The sequence below is a fragment of the Mobula birostris genome, chromosome X (assembly GCF_030028105.1).
Source record: "Mobula birostris isolate sMobBir1 chromosome X, sMobBir1.hap1, whole genome shotgun sequence".
NCBI classification, from domain to species: domain Eukaryota; kingdom Metazoa; phylum Chordata; class Chondrichthyes; order Myliobatiformes; family Myliobatidae; genus Mobula; species Mobula birostris.
Window position 1 is genome coordinate 63,479,700 of NC_092402.1, and position 17,006 is coordinate 63,496,705.

General features: G+C 42.4%; 1 protein-coding gene and 1 non-coding gene across 3 annotated transcripts in view; one reads left to right on the forward strand and one right to left on the reverse strand.

Annotated features, from left to right (window-relative positions):
• Nucleotides 1–17,006, reverse strand: part of asic1b (acid-sensing (proton-gated) ion channel 1b) — a 928,708-nt gene that overhangs the window by 251,250 nt on the left and 660,452 nt on the right. The gene's annotated exons all lie outside the window — the stretch shown is intronic.
• LOC140191962 (small nucleolar RNA U13) lies at nucleotides 326–425 on the forward strand. The gene has a single exon (XR_011883970.1). It is a non-coding gene; the product is annotated as a small nucleolar RNA U13 (small nucleolar RNA).

Below are 17,006 nucleotides of genomic sequence, written 5' to 3' on the forward strand. Positions count from 1 at the left end.
TTAATTGAACTATTTAATATACACTTACTATAATTGTTTTTTTTTATGTATTGCAATGTACTGCTGCTGCAAAGACAAAAAAAATTCACAACATTTGCCAGTGATATTGAACTTGATTCTGAAACTCTCTACTCTGGTGTGTTTATGGAGGTTGGATCGCTGGAGGTATTTAAAGAAAGCGTAAAGAAAGGGATGGAATTGAGAGCTGTGGGGAAAACTGGCACAGAGGAGTGGTTGAGGCCTGGATCAGATCAGCTGTGGTCATATTGAACAGCCGGTCAGGTTTGAGAAGCTGAGTGGTCCATTCCTGCTCCTATCATAAGAGATCCTTCTGGTTCAGAAAGACGATTAATGGGGTTTTCACACGCATGCATGAGCTGTGCTGCCCAATATGCTTGTTACGGATTGGCACATTACTTCAAACCTGTTCCAGAGGGACATGCATTGCACAATTTAATTAGCTTATTTTCCAGCTCTTTGGGCTTTGTGCTTACCGGTTTCTGCTCATCTCTTGTTAGTGTTCTCCTTTCTACATGTTCTGGTAACATCTTAGCTGTTTCGCATTACGTGGTTGTGTTTATATACATCTTACTGAACTTATGTCATTGTTACTGCTTACTGTAGATGGCCCACATTTCATTGCAAGGGAGGACAGGTATCACCTCTACCATGAGTTTTATGGTCAGATTGAGTTTTTGATCATCAGTAATGCACAAAGTACTGGAGGAACTCAGCAGGTCAGACAGCGTTCATGGAAATGAATAAACAGTAGGCGTTTCCGGCCAAGACACGTCTTCAGGACTGAGAAGGAAGAATAAAAGGGGGTGAGAGGGGAAGGGGGATAGCTAGAAAGTGATAGGTGAAACCAGGTGGGTGGGAAAGGTCATGGGCTGGAGAGGAAGGAATCTGATAGGAGAGGAGTGGAGCATGGGAGAAAGGGAAGGGGGGGGACCACAGGGGGAGATGATAGGCAGGTGAGAAGAGGTAAGACAACAGAGTGGGGAACAGAAGAAGAAAGGGGAGGGAATTTTTAACTGGAAGAAGAAATCAATATTCATGCCATCAGTTTGGAGGCTACCCAGATGGAATACAAGGTGTTGATCCTTCACCGTGCTTGTGGCCACCAACAGATGAGTATCCGATTCCAAAATGGACATTGAACCCATGAACACCTCCTCACTTTTTAAAAATATATATAATTTCTGTTAACCTACCGAATGTTCAAAGGACTAGACAGGGTGGATGTGGAGAGGATGATTTCCATGGTGGGGTATCCAGAACTCAAGGTAAAGGCTGATTTATACTTCTGCGTAGGCTCTATGCCATAGCCTATGCAAATGGCCTACGCCATTGTGAGCATTTAGACTTGTGCGTTGGTGTGTCTGTGTCTCTCTGCAATTCACCGCCAAAATGCTAGTTGGCTGTGGGGTTTCTATGCCACTGTGTTGAGTTTCTTTGTGTACTTCAAACAATGGTGACTGAAACTGAGCGCATCATGTTAGAGTTGGAGCTAATAAGTGTTGAACAAGAGTTACTTTTATTGAAATTACTGCAATGCAGAAAAGAGAGAAGACGTTGGAGGAGACCATTGAATGGATTGAGGCAGAAGGAGGGTGAATTTTCTGTACTTATCCAGCCACTAAGAGGCATGGACGAGGAAATGCATTTCCCTGTATTTTCGGATGTTGGCAGGTAGATTTGACGATTTGGTTCATTGTCTCCAAGCAATGTTACCAAGCAGACCAATCACATTTGTTACTGTCTGCGTCGCCGCAATGCGTAGTTACAATTTTGGGGAGGTGCGCGTCAGGCTATGGCATAGGGTACGGTGTAGATTTGACGCAGAAGTATAAATTGGCCTTTACAGCCTCAAAATTGAGGGACGACCTTCTAGATCAAAGGAGGAATATTTTTTAGCCAGAGAGTAGTAAATTTGTGAAATGTTCTAACACTGACTGCAGTGGACGCCAAATCCATGCATATATTTAAGGTGGAAGTTGATAGTTTCCTGATTGGTCAGGGCATCAAAGGGTATGGAGAGAAGCCAGTTGTATGGGGTTGAGTGGGATCAGGGATTAGCCATGATGGAATAGCACAGCAAACTCAATGGGCTAAATGGCTTAATTCTATTCCTATGTCTTATGGTCTTATTTTATACATTTACAAAAAGGATGTTAGTGAGCTCGATGAGTTTTTACAACATCTGTGGCTCAAATGGTCATGAATGAAATCAGTGTTTTAATCATTTTATTTAATGGATTAAGCAATTCAACAATTACCTGGAATGAGCTCTTCAGTTTTTATCCAGTAGCATAATTGTTATGCTTCCATACACCTTAGATTGTATCCTATGCTACTCTGCTACAGTACGATCTGGGTTAGTGCTGAGAATATTCTTAAAAAAGAGAAAAAGCTTAGTCATCTCACAGTTGCACAGATTACAAGTGAGGCAGGGGAAGGGAGAGTGGTTTCTAATAATCAGGAAAGTATAGGTGAGGAAAATACTCATTCCTACCATCAAGGAGGTAGTACAGGAGCCTGAAGACAGACAGACACACAAAGTTTCAGGAATAGCTTCTTCCCTTCTGCTATCAGATTTCTGAATGGACAATGAACACTACCTCACGATCAAAAAGGTAGAGACTAAGGTCAGGCCTGATCTGCTTGCTGCTCTGCGATGTTTACTCGGCTCTGCGCTACACTGACATTGAGGCTGAGGCTGAGGCCGAGGCCTGCTCTGGGCTTCGTGTCGAGGACTCAATTTTGTTCTAAATGCTATTTGCTTACTTTTGTTGTTTGTATGATTTGTTTTTTCTTTCTCTTGGTACATTGGGTGTTTGAACATCTTTCTTTATGGGTTCTATGGTGTTTCTTTGTTTTGTGGCTGCCTGTTAGGAGACAAATCTCAAGATTGTATAATGTACATACTTTGAGAATAAATGTACTTTGAACTACTTATTTTTTTTAAATATACAAATTATATTTCTCATTGTAATTTATCTAATTATGCATTGTAGGTACTGCTGCTGCATAAAACAAATTTTATGACACATGCCAGTGATATTAAACCTGGAATTTGTTTCTGAGAAGTGGAAGCATGTAAAAGGGAGATTAGCGAAGAGGTTAATGGAAACAGAAGGAAAGGCAAACCTGAGATCACAACTTCCCAGTAAAGGGGATGCCAACAAAGACTGATATTGAGTGGCACAACAGCCAGGCACAGGGAATAAATGACACCCTGAATACAAAGGTGAAAGCGTGCCAGTGCGAGTGGAGACATCATACTAAAAATTGATTCATTGTTAAATTATAAAAACACTTAAAACTGCCCAGACTGACTCACTTTGTGTTAATATTTAACATTGCTCAGGCCCTAGAAATGCACAGACAATCTGGGTTTGCTCTGCAATCTTGTTGCTTTGCTTTGGGATGGTTTTTTCATCCGCCTTGTCTTATGCAGTCCACGTAACTGGCCCATGACCTGGATTATCCTTGAGGGCTCTGTGACCTTTCTTGTGGGCTCCATCACTTTGTTTTGTATTGAAGCTGTTAGTCAGTGTATGAAAGGTTTCCTCTGATGGCCTGAATGGAGATTTTTTGTGCTTTCCAGTGTTGGTTTTGAAGAGAGCAACTCCATAATACCATTTCTAACCCCAAGTTCAATGAGCTGAATAGCCATTTCCTACCCGACTTTCCAATGAGCTGCATAATCTGTTCAGTATTAATGAATGGTGAGATATTCAAGTGTCCTGGCTGACTCTGCACAATTAGCACACATTAATCAATCTACTTTCCATTAATACCACTAGGTATTAAGTCTTCAACCTTTGAGACCAATCAATATTTCTTGAAGGGAAAAGAGATTGCAGCAAATGTAATGAACTCAGTCATACCAATCCACTTGCTTGGTAGTATTCTCCAGACCAACCCAAAATGCATTCCTATGGTGTAATAAGGCTGTAAAAGCAATTTCCATAACTGGACTGGAAAGGGGAGAAAGCCAGAATAAAGTGGAGGGAAGGAGTACAAGCTCGAAGGTGATAGGTGAGAGCAGGTGGGTTGGGGAGGGAGGGAATGAAGAAAATGGGAGGTGATAGGTAAAAAAAAATACCACACTACCTTTTTTCACCCATCACCACCCTTCTTACTTCATCTGCCTTCCTCCTCCCCCCCCCCCCCCCCTCCACCCACCTAGCTTCACCTATCACCTTCTAGCTTGTACTTCTTCTCCGGCCTCCACCTTATTCTGGCTTCCTCCCCCTTCCTTTCTAGTCCGGATAAAGGGTCTCCAGCCAAAACATTGATGGTTTATTCATTTCCATAGATACTGCCTGACCAGCTGAGTTCCTTCGGGGGGGAGGAGGGGAAGAAGAGAGGAGGGTGTGTGTGTGTGTGTGTGTGTGTGTGTGTGTGTGTGTGTGTGGTGTTTGTTTGTTTTTGCTCTGGATTTCAAGCATCTGCAGATTCTCTTGTGCTCATATCCATAACATGTCTCCACAGACCAGGAAATTTACACAAAGGCATATCTCCTGAAGAGCAGCCAGTGGAAGTATCATAGAAGTCGGAGTGGGGTTGGGGGGGGGGTGGTGGGGAGAGAAGAGGAGATTCTGGACACAATGGAAACAATTTTGGAAACTGCAAGGCTTCCTCTTGCATTCTGAGAAAACCAAGCTTCAACTAAAGTTCTCATAAACCAGACCCTTAACTAGTATTTCCAATTAAAGGCAGTGACAGCTTCAGCATTATGGGCCGATTAACATATCATGGTTGTCAGACAGATAAGACTAACAAGCTGGGAAGAATCCTGAATAGCTTTGATAATGACAGCAGGTGTTGTTCTCATTGTGATTTAAATAGAGAAGAGTACAGAAGAAAATGGCACTTAACTGGAACACTATTCCTTGTCAAGCTAACTTAAAATCAAGCATTTATAGCTACTGACAGGTGTCTGTCTAGTTGAATGACACATTGGACAAGATTCCTGTGACAGATTTTCTCATTTCATTTGGTTTCCAAAGGTCACATCCCTTCAATGAATAAAATATAGTATATTAGTTTATGCATTGTCCTGCCACATCAAAAGCTTTCAGTTAAGATGGCTTTTAGAAGAGGGCAAAAATAAAGGATATTTTAAGAAGCTTTTGAGAAAGGAAAAATAGAATGAAAATATCACCGTGGAATGTGGAAGATTAAGAAAAAATTAATGCTCCAACCTTTGCCTTGTGTATCCGGGTCGCCAACTGAAGCGTCGCGGGAGATCAGAACATTGGGACAGCAATGTACATTCCTGTCAAAATAAGCAGCGCTGCAGACTGTAACATCGAAACAGCGAGCTGTTGGTCTTCACTCTTGCTGTGGCAGGAGCGATATCACTCTCTCCCTTGTTAGTGAGAGACAGCCTGCGAGATCAGTCTTCGCTGTGGAAGACACTAGCAGTATGCCTGTAGTGTGAAAGAAGAAAAGTGGGTGCAGTTACTATTACAAGAGAGAAGGTATACAAACAGCTGAAAGACCTACAGGTACACAAGTCACCCGGGCCAGATGAACTGCACCCTAAGGTATTGAAAGAGGTAGCATTAGAGATTGTGGTGGCATTAGAAATGATCTTTCAAAAATCATTGGACCCTGGCATGGTGCCAGAGGACTGGAAAATTGCAAATGTCACTCCACACTTTAAGAAAGGAGGAAGGCAGCAGAAAGGAAATTATAGATGAGTTAACCTGAACTCAGTGGTTGGGAAGATGTTGGAGTCAATTGTTAAGGATGAGGTTGTAGAGTACTTGGTGACACAGGACAAGATAGGACAAAGTCAGCATGGTTTCCTTAAGGGAAAATCTTGCCTGACGAACCTGTTGGAATTCTTTGAGGAGATTACAAATAGGATAGAGAAAGGGGATGCAGTGGATGTTGTATATTTGGACTTTCAGAAGGCCTTTGACAAGGTGCCGCACATGAGGCTGCTTACTGAGTTAAGAGCCCATAGTATTACAGGAAAGTTACTAACATGGTTAGAGCATTGGCCGATTGGTAGGAGGCAGCGAGTGGGAGTACAAGGGGTAATTGAGAAGCTCGTGGCCTAAGGTAGAAGGAGTCAATTTTAGAATACCTAGCACATTTATTTTTCAACATAGTCCCCTCCTACATTTACACACTTAGTCCAGCGGTCGTGGAGCATACGGATCCCTTCTTTGTAGAAGTCGGCGTCTTGGACCTCCAGAAAGTTGTCCACAGCAGGGGTGATTATAGAAGATGAGTTATTAACTTCAAACTTTCTGCATAATCACTCGGAGAGTTGAACTGCACGTGCATGTAACAAGAGCTGTATAAGTCATCTCCTTCTACCCAGGCCACAAACTTATCAATCACCCCCCCCCCCGCCCCCATAAAAGGATCCTTTTCTGGTTGGCTGCCAGTGACTAGCGGTGTTCCGCAGGGGCTGGTGTTGGGACCACTTCTTTTTATGCTGTATATAAATGATTTAGATGATGGAATAGATGGCTTTGTTGCCAAGATTGGAGGGGCAGGTAGTGTTGAGGAAACAGGCAGGATGCAGAAGGACTTAGATCAGGAGAATGGACAAGAGAGTTGCAAATGAAATACAATGTTGGAAAATGCATGGTCATGCACTTTGGTAGTAGAAATAAATGTGCGGACTATTTTCTAAATGGGGAGAAAAATCCAGGAATCTGAGATGCAAAGGGACTTGGGAGTCCTTGTGCAGAACACCCTGAAGGTTAACTTGCAGGTTGAGTCAGTGGTGAGGAAGGCAAATGCCATATTAGCATTCATTTCAAGAGGTCTAAAATACAAGAGCAAGGATGTGATGCTGAGGCTTTATAAGGCACTGGTGAGGCTTCACCTTGACTACTGTGAACAGTTCTGGGCTCCTCATCTTAGAAAAGATGTGCTGGCATTGGAGGAGGTTCACTAGGATGATTCCAGGAATGAAAGGTTTATCATTCGAGGAACATTTGATGGCTCTGGGTCTGTAGTCGCTGGAATTCAGAAGGATGAGGGGGGAGACTCATCGAAACCTTTCAAATGCTGAAAGGCCTCGACAGAGTAGATGTGGAAAGGATGTTTCCGATGGTGGGAGAATCTAGGACAAGAGGACACAGCCACAGGGTAGAGGGGTGCCCTTTCAAAACAGAGATCCGGAGAAATTTCTTTAGCCAAAGGGTGGGGAATTTGTGGAACTTGTTGCCACATGCAGCTGTGGAGGCTAGGTCGATGGATGTATTTAAGGCAGAGATTGATAGGTTCTTGATTGGACATGGCGTCAAAAGGTTACGGGGAAAAGGCCAGGAACTGGGGTTGAGCAGGAGAATGATGGGCCAGATGGCCTAATTCTGCTCCTATGTCTTATGGTCTTATGTCAAAGTATTGGGATGGACTTTAGATCATGGTCTGTGGGGGCTTTGCTATCGCTTGCATGGTGGGTGGTGGTGGGGGCTGATGCTTTTGCTAGAGCAAGTTGGGGAGGGTTGATGCTTTTGCTGTTTATACATGGGAGGGGGTAGGGGGCTTTAGGGTTCTAATGTTTTTCTGTCATTCATTCCTTGGGGTTTTTTCTTCTGTTTCATGGATGTCTGTGAAGAGTAAGAATTTCAGTTTGTGTTCTGTATGATTCTGTTGAACCATTGAATATGGTGCTCAATCAGATGCCAATTTGACACCCATTTGCTTTCTTTTCCTTTGAAACCAATGGAGAGTAAAATCAGGGCAATAGAAAGGAGGAATTAGTGTGTGGAATAAGGAAACGTAGTAAAGTGCAGCTGGTGCTGCCACTGCACAGCTCCAGAGACCAGACTTCAGCTGCTGTTTCTACAGAGTCTGCACACTATGACTGTGTGCATTTCCCTACATATTGTAAACATATTTCGGCAGATTAATTAGGGGAGAAGCTTACAGTACCCAAAGTAGGGAAGTAGTGAAGGAGTTAGAAGGGAGTTGATGGGCTGGTGAGAGAGAATAAGTTGCAGGAATACAGGGAAATAAGATGCTATTTTCCTCAGGCTGGCTCCCAACAGAGCCAGCATAACAATTATATCCCATGTTACTGCAAAAAAAAAACTCAAGAATGCGGAAGGCCTGTAATTATTGTCCATCCCCATCCTTCATTGACCTTGAAGCAGTGGTGAGGGTGAGCTGTCTTCTTAAACTGGTAAAAGGCGCTCTCTGAAAGTAAGTGAACTTAGCAAGTGCACGTGGTAAGGCATACACTGAGGACCTCCTCCACCAAGACTGCTACCGGCTTTGACCTGAGCTCAAAGTCATTGTTGATTCATTCGCTAAAGCATACAAGAATCTTACATTTAACAACTGAAAATCAATAGTCCTCTACTAACCTGGCTCTGCCATGCATCATTGCCCACTGACATTAAGGGCCCACAAGGCCTGTACGACTTTGCCCACCTGAAGAGCCATCTCTCAGCAAAGACAGATATTGGTGATGAAATTCACCATCACCTTCGGCCTTTGAGCACCTGCGGAATACAGAGTTTGAGGATCAAGGCCTCAAACCCAGCACAAAGTTTGAAGTAAATTTTATTATCAAACTACATATATATCATCATATATTACCCCGAAATTCACTTTCCTGTGGGCATTCACAGTTATATAAAAAATGAACCTCAATTTAATGGGCAGCCTGTGCTTCTGAGTCGTGAACTATTAACAGTGGACACTAAAAGGACATCACTATGCCTCTACAAAACCCTCTGGCAGGTTAAGTAAATCAACATCAGCATCTTCTTCCACAGCATGGAGGTCCTAGATACACAGTCAGCTACCTTGGGTACGCAGATGATGTTAATTTCATGCCCAATCTATCATGGGAAGAGATTATTAGGCAAAGGAAAAGGTTCACAGATATTCTTAAAACAGTCAGAGTAGCCTACCAAGTAGATGAACTAGTTTGGAAAAAGTCCACACTGCAGACCTTTGTGCAGCATGATGGAGAGTGGGAATGTTTAGGGTGGAAGATAGGACTCCAGTCAATGGGGCTGCTTCATCTTGGATCATGCCGAGTTGTGGAAGCTGCATTCATCCAGGCAAGTAGAGGGTATTCCAACACACTCCTGAATTGTGATTTGTAGCTGGTGGAAAGCAGGGGTTCCCAACCTGGAGTCCACAGACACCTTGCTTAATAGTATAGGTCCATGGCATAAAAAAGGGTGGGAATCTCTGCTTGAGTATCGGTAGGTTTTGTTACTAGTAGTGAGAAATGTACAATCGTCATGTCATTGGATGTCAAAGGTAAATGGTTAGACTCTCTCATTAGGGATAGTCAATGCTTGGCACTTTTATATCACATGCTACTTATAAGCCCATACCTCATTATTGTTTTGGTCTTACTGCTGAGAAGTTGGAAATTGAATTGAGCATGGTGCAACCATCAACAAACATGCCTACTTGTGACCAGGTGATGGAAGGAAGATCATTGAGAAAGCAGCTACATCTGTATTTCTTTCTTCTTCTTCCATTCCAGAGTTTCCTTAACACATTGAGTAACACAATGAAGGTTTAAGGAGTACCAGAACTTGACCCAGACTTCCTAATCTGAAAATATTTCATACAAAAATAATTGCCGTCTTCGCCCTCCCAAGTACATAATACCATACTAACGACATGGCCATGCATTGGACTGAGAGCCCTTGTTTGGAGTCAGTAACAATGTCACGTCTCTGGTATTTACAGTTAAATATCTGAATGGCAATGACAGGCTGAAACAATTCAACTGACAAGTATTATTTTTCAGCTGACATTTCTGCTGTGGGTTATACCGCAGTGTTCGACATTCAAGCACTTGAGACTCTGTATAAGGTCTGAGCAGAATAAAGAAAGGAGAATTTCAATGTGTCCAAAAGGATAAAAAGCAAAATATGACACGAGAAGTATCCACAGAAATGTCTATCTTGCCTGCATCATTTGTTCCTACAATTAGTTGGACAGAATTATTTTTCACAATTATTGCACTGAAGAGAACTGAAGTTTACAAGCTCAGCAAACACCAGAAGGCTTAGACCAATAGATCATAAGACATAGGAGCAGAATTGGGCTATTCCGCCCATCAGGTCTTTCCACCATTCAACCGTGGCTGATTTATTATACCCGTCAACCCCATTTTCCTGCCTTCACCCTGTAACCTTTTGACGCCCTTATTAATCAAGAACCTATTAACCTCCGTCTTAAATATACCCAATGACTTGGCCTCCACAGCCAGCCGTGGCAATGAATTCTACAGATTCACTACCCTCTGGCTATTGAAATTCATCCTCATCTTTGTTGCAAAGGGACATTCTTTTATTCTGAGGCTGAACCCTCTGGTCCAAGGCTCCCTCACTATAGGGAGCACCCTCTCCCTATATCTCAGCCTTTCAATATTCAATAGGTTTCAATGAGATCGCCCATCATTCTTCTAATCTCCAGGAAGTACAGGTCCAGAACCACCAAAAGTTCCTCATACATTAAACTTTTAATTCTCGGGTTTAATTCTCATAAGCCTTCTCTGCACCCTCTCCAATTCCAGCACATATTTTCTCAGATAAGGGGCCCAAAACTGCTCACAATATTCCAAGTCCGGTCTGACTAATGCCTTATCAAAGTGTCAGCATTACATCCTTGCTTTTATACTCTAGTACTCTCAAAATGAATGCTAACATTGTGTTTACCTTCCTCACCATCAACTCAACCTGCAGGTTAACCTTTGTGGAATCATGCACAAGTACTCCAAGTCCCTTTGCACTCCGATTTCTCAATTTGCCTCTGCTTTACATCAACCAAACCCTTTGAGGTTTTACCACTGTTGTGATGTTGGAAATGCAGCTACCAAATTGCACACAATAACCCACAAACAGTATTGTGATCATGATCTAAACAAGTACTGCTTCAAAACTCAAGAAATAGAGTGCTGCATGACTGTGAAGAAGCTAGACCAACCATACAAGTATTAACTTGAATAGTTGGAAAATAACATATACACAATATTCTGCACCATTCGTGACTCGTCAGATAGTGAAGCAGTTCATACCCAAATGCAGCACGACCTGAACAATATTCAGGCTTGGGCTGACAAGTGGCAAATAACATTCAAGCCATGCAAGTACCAGGCAATGACCATTTCCAACAAGAGAGGCTCTAACCATTGTCCCTTGACATTCAGTGGCATCACCATCACTGAATCCCTTATCAACATCCTGAGAGTTACCACTGACAGGCAACTGAACTGATCTAGCCATATAAACACAGTGGCTACCAGAGCAGGTCAAAGGCTAGGAATCCTGCAGCATGTAACTCACCTCCTGACTCCCCAAAGCCTGTCCACCATCTACAAGGCTCAGGTCAGGAGTGTAATGGAATACTTGCCACTCGCCTGGATGAGTACAGCTCCATCAACACTCAAGAAGCTTGATACCATCCAGTACAAGACAGCCCACTTCATTGGTACTCCTTCCACAAGCATCCCATCCCTCCACCATCGACGAACAGTTGCAGCAGTGTGTACCATCTGCAAGATGCACTGCAACAACACAAAGTTCCTAAGGCAACATCTTCCAGACCCACGACCACTACCATCTTGAAGGATGAGAACAGCAGATACCTGGGAACACTACCATTTGGAAATCCCCCTCCAAGTCACTCACCATCCTGACTTGGAAACACATCATCATTCCCTCATTGTCGCTGGGTCAAAAATCATAGAATATCCTTCCTACTAGTACTGTGGGTGTACCTACACCTCAGGGATTGCCGCAGTTCAAGAAGGTAGCTTATCACCACCTTCTCAAGGGCAACTAAGAATAGGAAATAAATGCTGGCTTAAGCTGGAGATGCCCACATCCCATAAATGAATTTTAAAAAACCCTTCAAGGATTCCTGCATTTATTGTACTCAGGCAATCCAAATCCCCAGCTGCAGGATCACAGTGATCTGTCCTGTAATCTGCTAATGTGAAGTTATGCAATATCATTTTCAGTTCTTTTTCAGGATAACCAAACTAATTCTTGGAGAAAGAGTTACCAAAAAGGATACAAGATGTTCATGTCAGAGGTGTACCTTCAACACTTTTCCAAGTTGTGCACACAACTTCAAGTTTAATTATGAGAGGCATAGCAATAGGTGATTACAATTTAGCAAGATCAGATGTAGAATCTTATTATTGGTTTGATCATTCAAGTCAGCAGGTTATTGGTTTGATCATTTAAGTCAGCAGCTCACCCAGTCATTTCTAATTTTTAAAGCACACTGGCACCATGAGTGAGAATTATTGGTTTTTAGGAGGCCATTTAACCTCAGATCCATTCTACTATTTAATCTCAAGGTTGATGTGTAACCTAACTCCAGGTACCTGTCCTTTCACATCTCCCTTAATATCCTCACAAGGGCACTTCAATTATAATTTTCTTTCTTGTAATTTGGAGGGAATGCTATGACATCACTCTAACTAGTGCTTTAGATAATGAAAACACGTAGTCCTCTTTTATTGTCACTTAGTAATGCATGCATTAAGAAATGATACAATATTTCCTCCGGTGTGATATCACAAAACACAGGACAGACCAAGACTGAGAAAAACTGACAAAACCACATAATTATAACATATAGTTACAACAGTGCAACAATACCATAACTTGATGAAGAAGTCCATGAGCACAGTAAAAATTCAAAGTCTCTCAAATGTCCCACATCTCACGCAGACGGGAGAAGGAAGAAAAACTCTCCCTGCCATGCCTGACCACAGTCCGACTCTGAGTCATCCGAAAACTTCGAGCCTCCGATCAGCTCTCCGACACCGAGTACTGAGCGCCATCTCTGTCCGAACGATTCGACCTCAACCTCGGTCGCCAACAGCAGGCAAAGCGGGGATTTTGAGGCCTACCCTCCGAAAGATTCCCGACCGCGCAGTAACAACAGCAGCAAACTGGCGATTCAGAAATTTCTCCAGATGTTTCTCTGTGCTTTCACGTCCATTCTCCATCAAATCAGAATTGCCCCTATTTAACAGATACGATATCATTTTTCACCGGAGGGCTGCGCACACGCAGGTGCACTGCTCTCTCCTCCCGCCTCCACCAGCTCATGCTAACTTCCACTGTTTGCTGTTTAAAACCTATCTTAAAACAATTGGGTAATATTGGCAATCCGCCAGAAACAACGAAAGTCAGTGGAATATCCACCACAAGGTCAAACTTGGTATCACCATGTGCGTCCCAGTAAAGAGCTGGATCTCTGCTTACTCAGAGGAAATAGATGCTCACAACTTTATTGCCACTTTTGGTTAAGATCATGTAAAATAACAAGCTCAAACTTCCTTAAGCTAATTTACTTACTTACTATCTGTTACCCTGCTGGTGTATAGGGCAGTAATGAAGGTTCTCCATCTCTGGTGGTGTTCAGGGCTTCCTTCATCATGTCAGTAGCTTCCTCTCAGTTTTCACTACTGTCAGTCATGCAAGTCCTGGGTAGAGGCTCCAGAATGCCATCACGCGCAGATATAGAAAGATTCTTTATTGCTGTTTCTGTAATAATTTTGTTTTACCAGTCAGGGTTGTTAGTCCTGAGCTGAAGGACCAGTGGATCACTTCGTCTGGCCTCAACTCTGTCCTATTTGGCATGGATGACCCTACCAAGAGCCAAAGCATCAAGCCCTGACTCCAGCCAACATAGCTCTCCGGGTCATTGAGACATGCAAGCCTCCAAACCCTATGACAAGGTTGTGGTCCTCTTAGAGGATCCTTAACCTGCTCCAAGTTGTAATCCAGTGATCAGGCCAGGAGGTGGATAGAGGTCACAGAACTGCAAGGGTTAATTTAAATCTATCTTGTCATCCTCTGCTCCACCTCAGCATTGATCTCTTGACTTCTCTGGAAGATATCAACTCCTTGGATGTGTTTCTTAATTACTTTGTACATCATTGAGCTTCATTTCTGACAAGATAATTGAAATATACCCCGTGAGTGCCATGAGACAGTGCAGTGTGATTAGGCCTTCTTTCACTTGAAATACTTTGTAGCTTTGCTCAGTTATGTGAGGAACAACTCATTAAATGGCTATAAATTTTTAACTAAACTGCTAACATCAGCAAGTCTCCAAATACCCCAGCGAACACTTAACTGATGATTTTTAATTAAAAGCTCGGTGCCACAGCTAGGCCATACATTGTCACTGCTGCTCCCATTGCCCCATGCTCAAGGACAGGAGTACTAGTTTGTCCACAAAATCTATCAAATACTCGGGAAGCTGCAACATTCCCCATCTCCTGCCACAGGACCTAGGGCGAACAAATCACCTTGCTGCCCTCAGTTCCAATTATCTTTCCTTTCAACCTAGCTTTCCCTCCGGTACCTGCCGCAACGATCATGCTCACAATTTATATTGGTCTGATCTTATCTACACACTACTGCAAATTGGTAAAAAGCAATAAACAGAACATTTCTTTATGGCACACAGCTTGTCAGGGTGATAGGTCTTCTTCCCCTTCCTCAAAATGGGGGCAATTATAGTAATCAGAACAGGAAGCATGCCTTAAACTTAAGTGAGTTGTGAGTCACTACTTTAGTCACAGATCAAATGGCTACTACAGTTAATATTTTATAAAGGCTGCTGTTTCTCATTCCTGAGAAGCCAAGGGTCTGGGATAGATTATTTCAAGCCAAAGCCAGGTGTCAGGCACATTCCCCTGATTTTATCATCATTGTAAAGGAAGTAATGATGGTGAGAGTCCCTCCACTATATAAATCAATGATTTCTAAGAAAAAAAACTAATGGAGCAATTTGTTTGAAGCTGAGGTACAGTGCAAGACCAACGCTCATTTACTGTGACACAAATGCTTAATCAGACCCTTTCTCCGGCAAGAAATGCAAAGTCGGAGTTCAGCCATGGGAAGCATGCTCATCCAGGTCAGGCTAAGTAATGAAGCTGCAATTATTTTTTCTTGCCACAAATTTGCAAACCATCCACTAGTCCCTCATGGGACGCTGGCTGAAAGGATAGTATTATTGATGCTTGTATTGTTAAGTACAGCTCCACAGATTCACCGACAGCACTGCACGTTTAACAATTCATGCATCAAAATTAGTGTGCCCGTGTCCATCTGCTCAGTTGGAGCTGCTGCAAACCACTCAGCAGAATGCTATTCATCATTCCCCTATTCTGAGTGGCAGCAAACTGCCAAAGCTTGTTTTTGTTGGTTGCTTCTGCCAACCTCTCTGCGGCTGACTGACATTGCTGACTGTGCTTTATCAGTTTGAACCCACACCATGCTCAAGACAGTTAACTTGACGGATCTGTCAGTGTTCTCCACCTGTGCAGCCGAGGAGGGCATTGAGTTGAGCTGAGTGTCCATACACACCTCACCAGTGAGATCATCTAGCTGTAAATTTCACCGTCTATTACAAAAGTATACTGAGCACCTAGCTGGAGTCTTGCCACAATACATAGATATACAGTCTTAAATACAATAAACCTACTAACATTTCATCAGAACATTGACTTTCAAAATTTGAACAAAAATTGGCCATTTCTGTCATTCAATGCGATCTTGGCTGACCTGTGCTCCAGCACCATACGCCTACATTTCCCTAGATACCTTTGGTGGATGAAGGTCCATGATTATTGTGTGGAGTACTGTCTCCAAACTTCACTCATGAAACCTCAGATGATTTCCCACCTTGCTTCCTAGTCCTGGACACCACAACCAGCAAAAATAATTCCTCTCCTTCCCCATTAGGGTTCCCCATATCTTCAAATCTTCAATCAAATCAACCTTAAGACCAACAGTAACTCTTTAAGGTACGGTACTTGGAAATGATTTGCATTGCATAGTAGCTTAATTGCTACCCCTTTGTTACCTCATTCATTAGATAAAATAGCATTTAAAAGCTGCTGTATTTATGTAGATGGACCACAGTTCTATTTAAAATATGTTTCACTGTTTCTAGCTTTTACCCTGTTATGTAAATAGGGGGGTGGGTTTTTAAGAGATGAAGAAAGCTCTAGAGAGATTTCCTGTCAACTGAAGGCATGGTCTCAAGTGAAAGATGATTAAAACTGAAGATGCTTCAGCTCAAAATTAGAGCAGCAGAGGCTTGAAAGGAGAATGAATTTGTCCAAGTTAGGACACAGGTTGACCTCTTATTTCTATTTCGCCAGAGTGAGAAGTCACATGGCACACAGAGACAGAAAGACACACACACACACAAAGAAACATTAACATGCAGGAGAAAAATATCCAGATACAGAGACACAAATACTGAAGGTACATGTGCAAAGACACAGAAACTCAAAGTCTACATTACAATATAATCTTCACTTGACTTAAATGAAGATCAAAGTCAATTTGTTATCAAAGTGCATACATGTCACCATTTACAACCCCAAGATTTATTTTCTTGTGGGCATACTCAATAAATCCATCATAGAATAATAACCATAATAGAATCAATGAAAGACTGCATCAACTTGGGCGTTTAACCAGTGTCCAAAAGACAACAAACTGCAAATACAAAAAGAAAGAAATAATAAATGAATAAATAAATAAAGCAATAAATATCAAGAACATGAGATGTAGAGTCCTTGAAAGTGAGTCCATAGGTTGTGGGAACAGTTCAGTGATTGGGTAAGTGAGGTTGAGTGAATACATTGTGGACTAAGCCATTGTTACTGTAGAAGATTGGAGATGGTATCGTCTTACAGTTCAATGGCTGCAGTAATGTGTTCATTACCTGATTGACGTGTCAAAGTTGGCTCAAATTCCTTCCTTCAAACAAAAATTAAAATTCATTAAAGATCAAGAACAGTTGCTGGCCTGTCAGTTCTGAAGCCAACCCAGAGAGGAATGCAAGTCTACCACCTGGATAAAGAAATCAAGAGATATGGATTTCCATGCTAGCAGAGCCAAGAAGCCAGAAATGTGGCACTTTCGCCATAATTCTCACAGACGAAAAGGTACACTATTCATCTTATTTCACTGATTTTCCAAGTTGCTGATCACAGCCAAGTCATG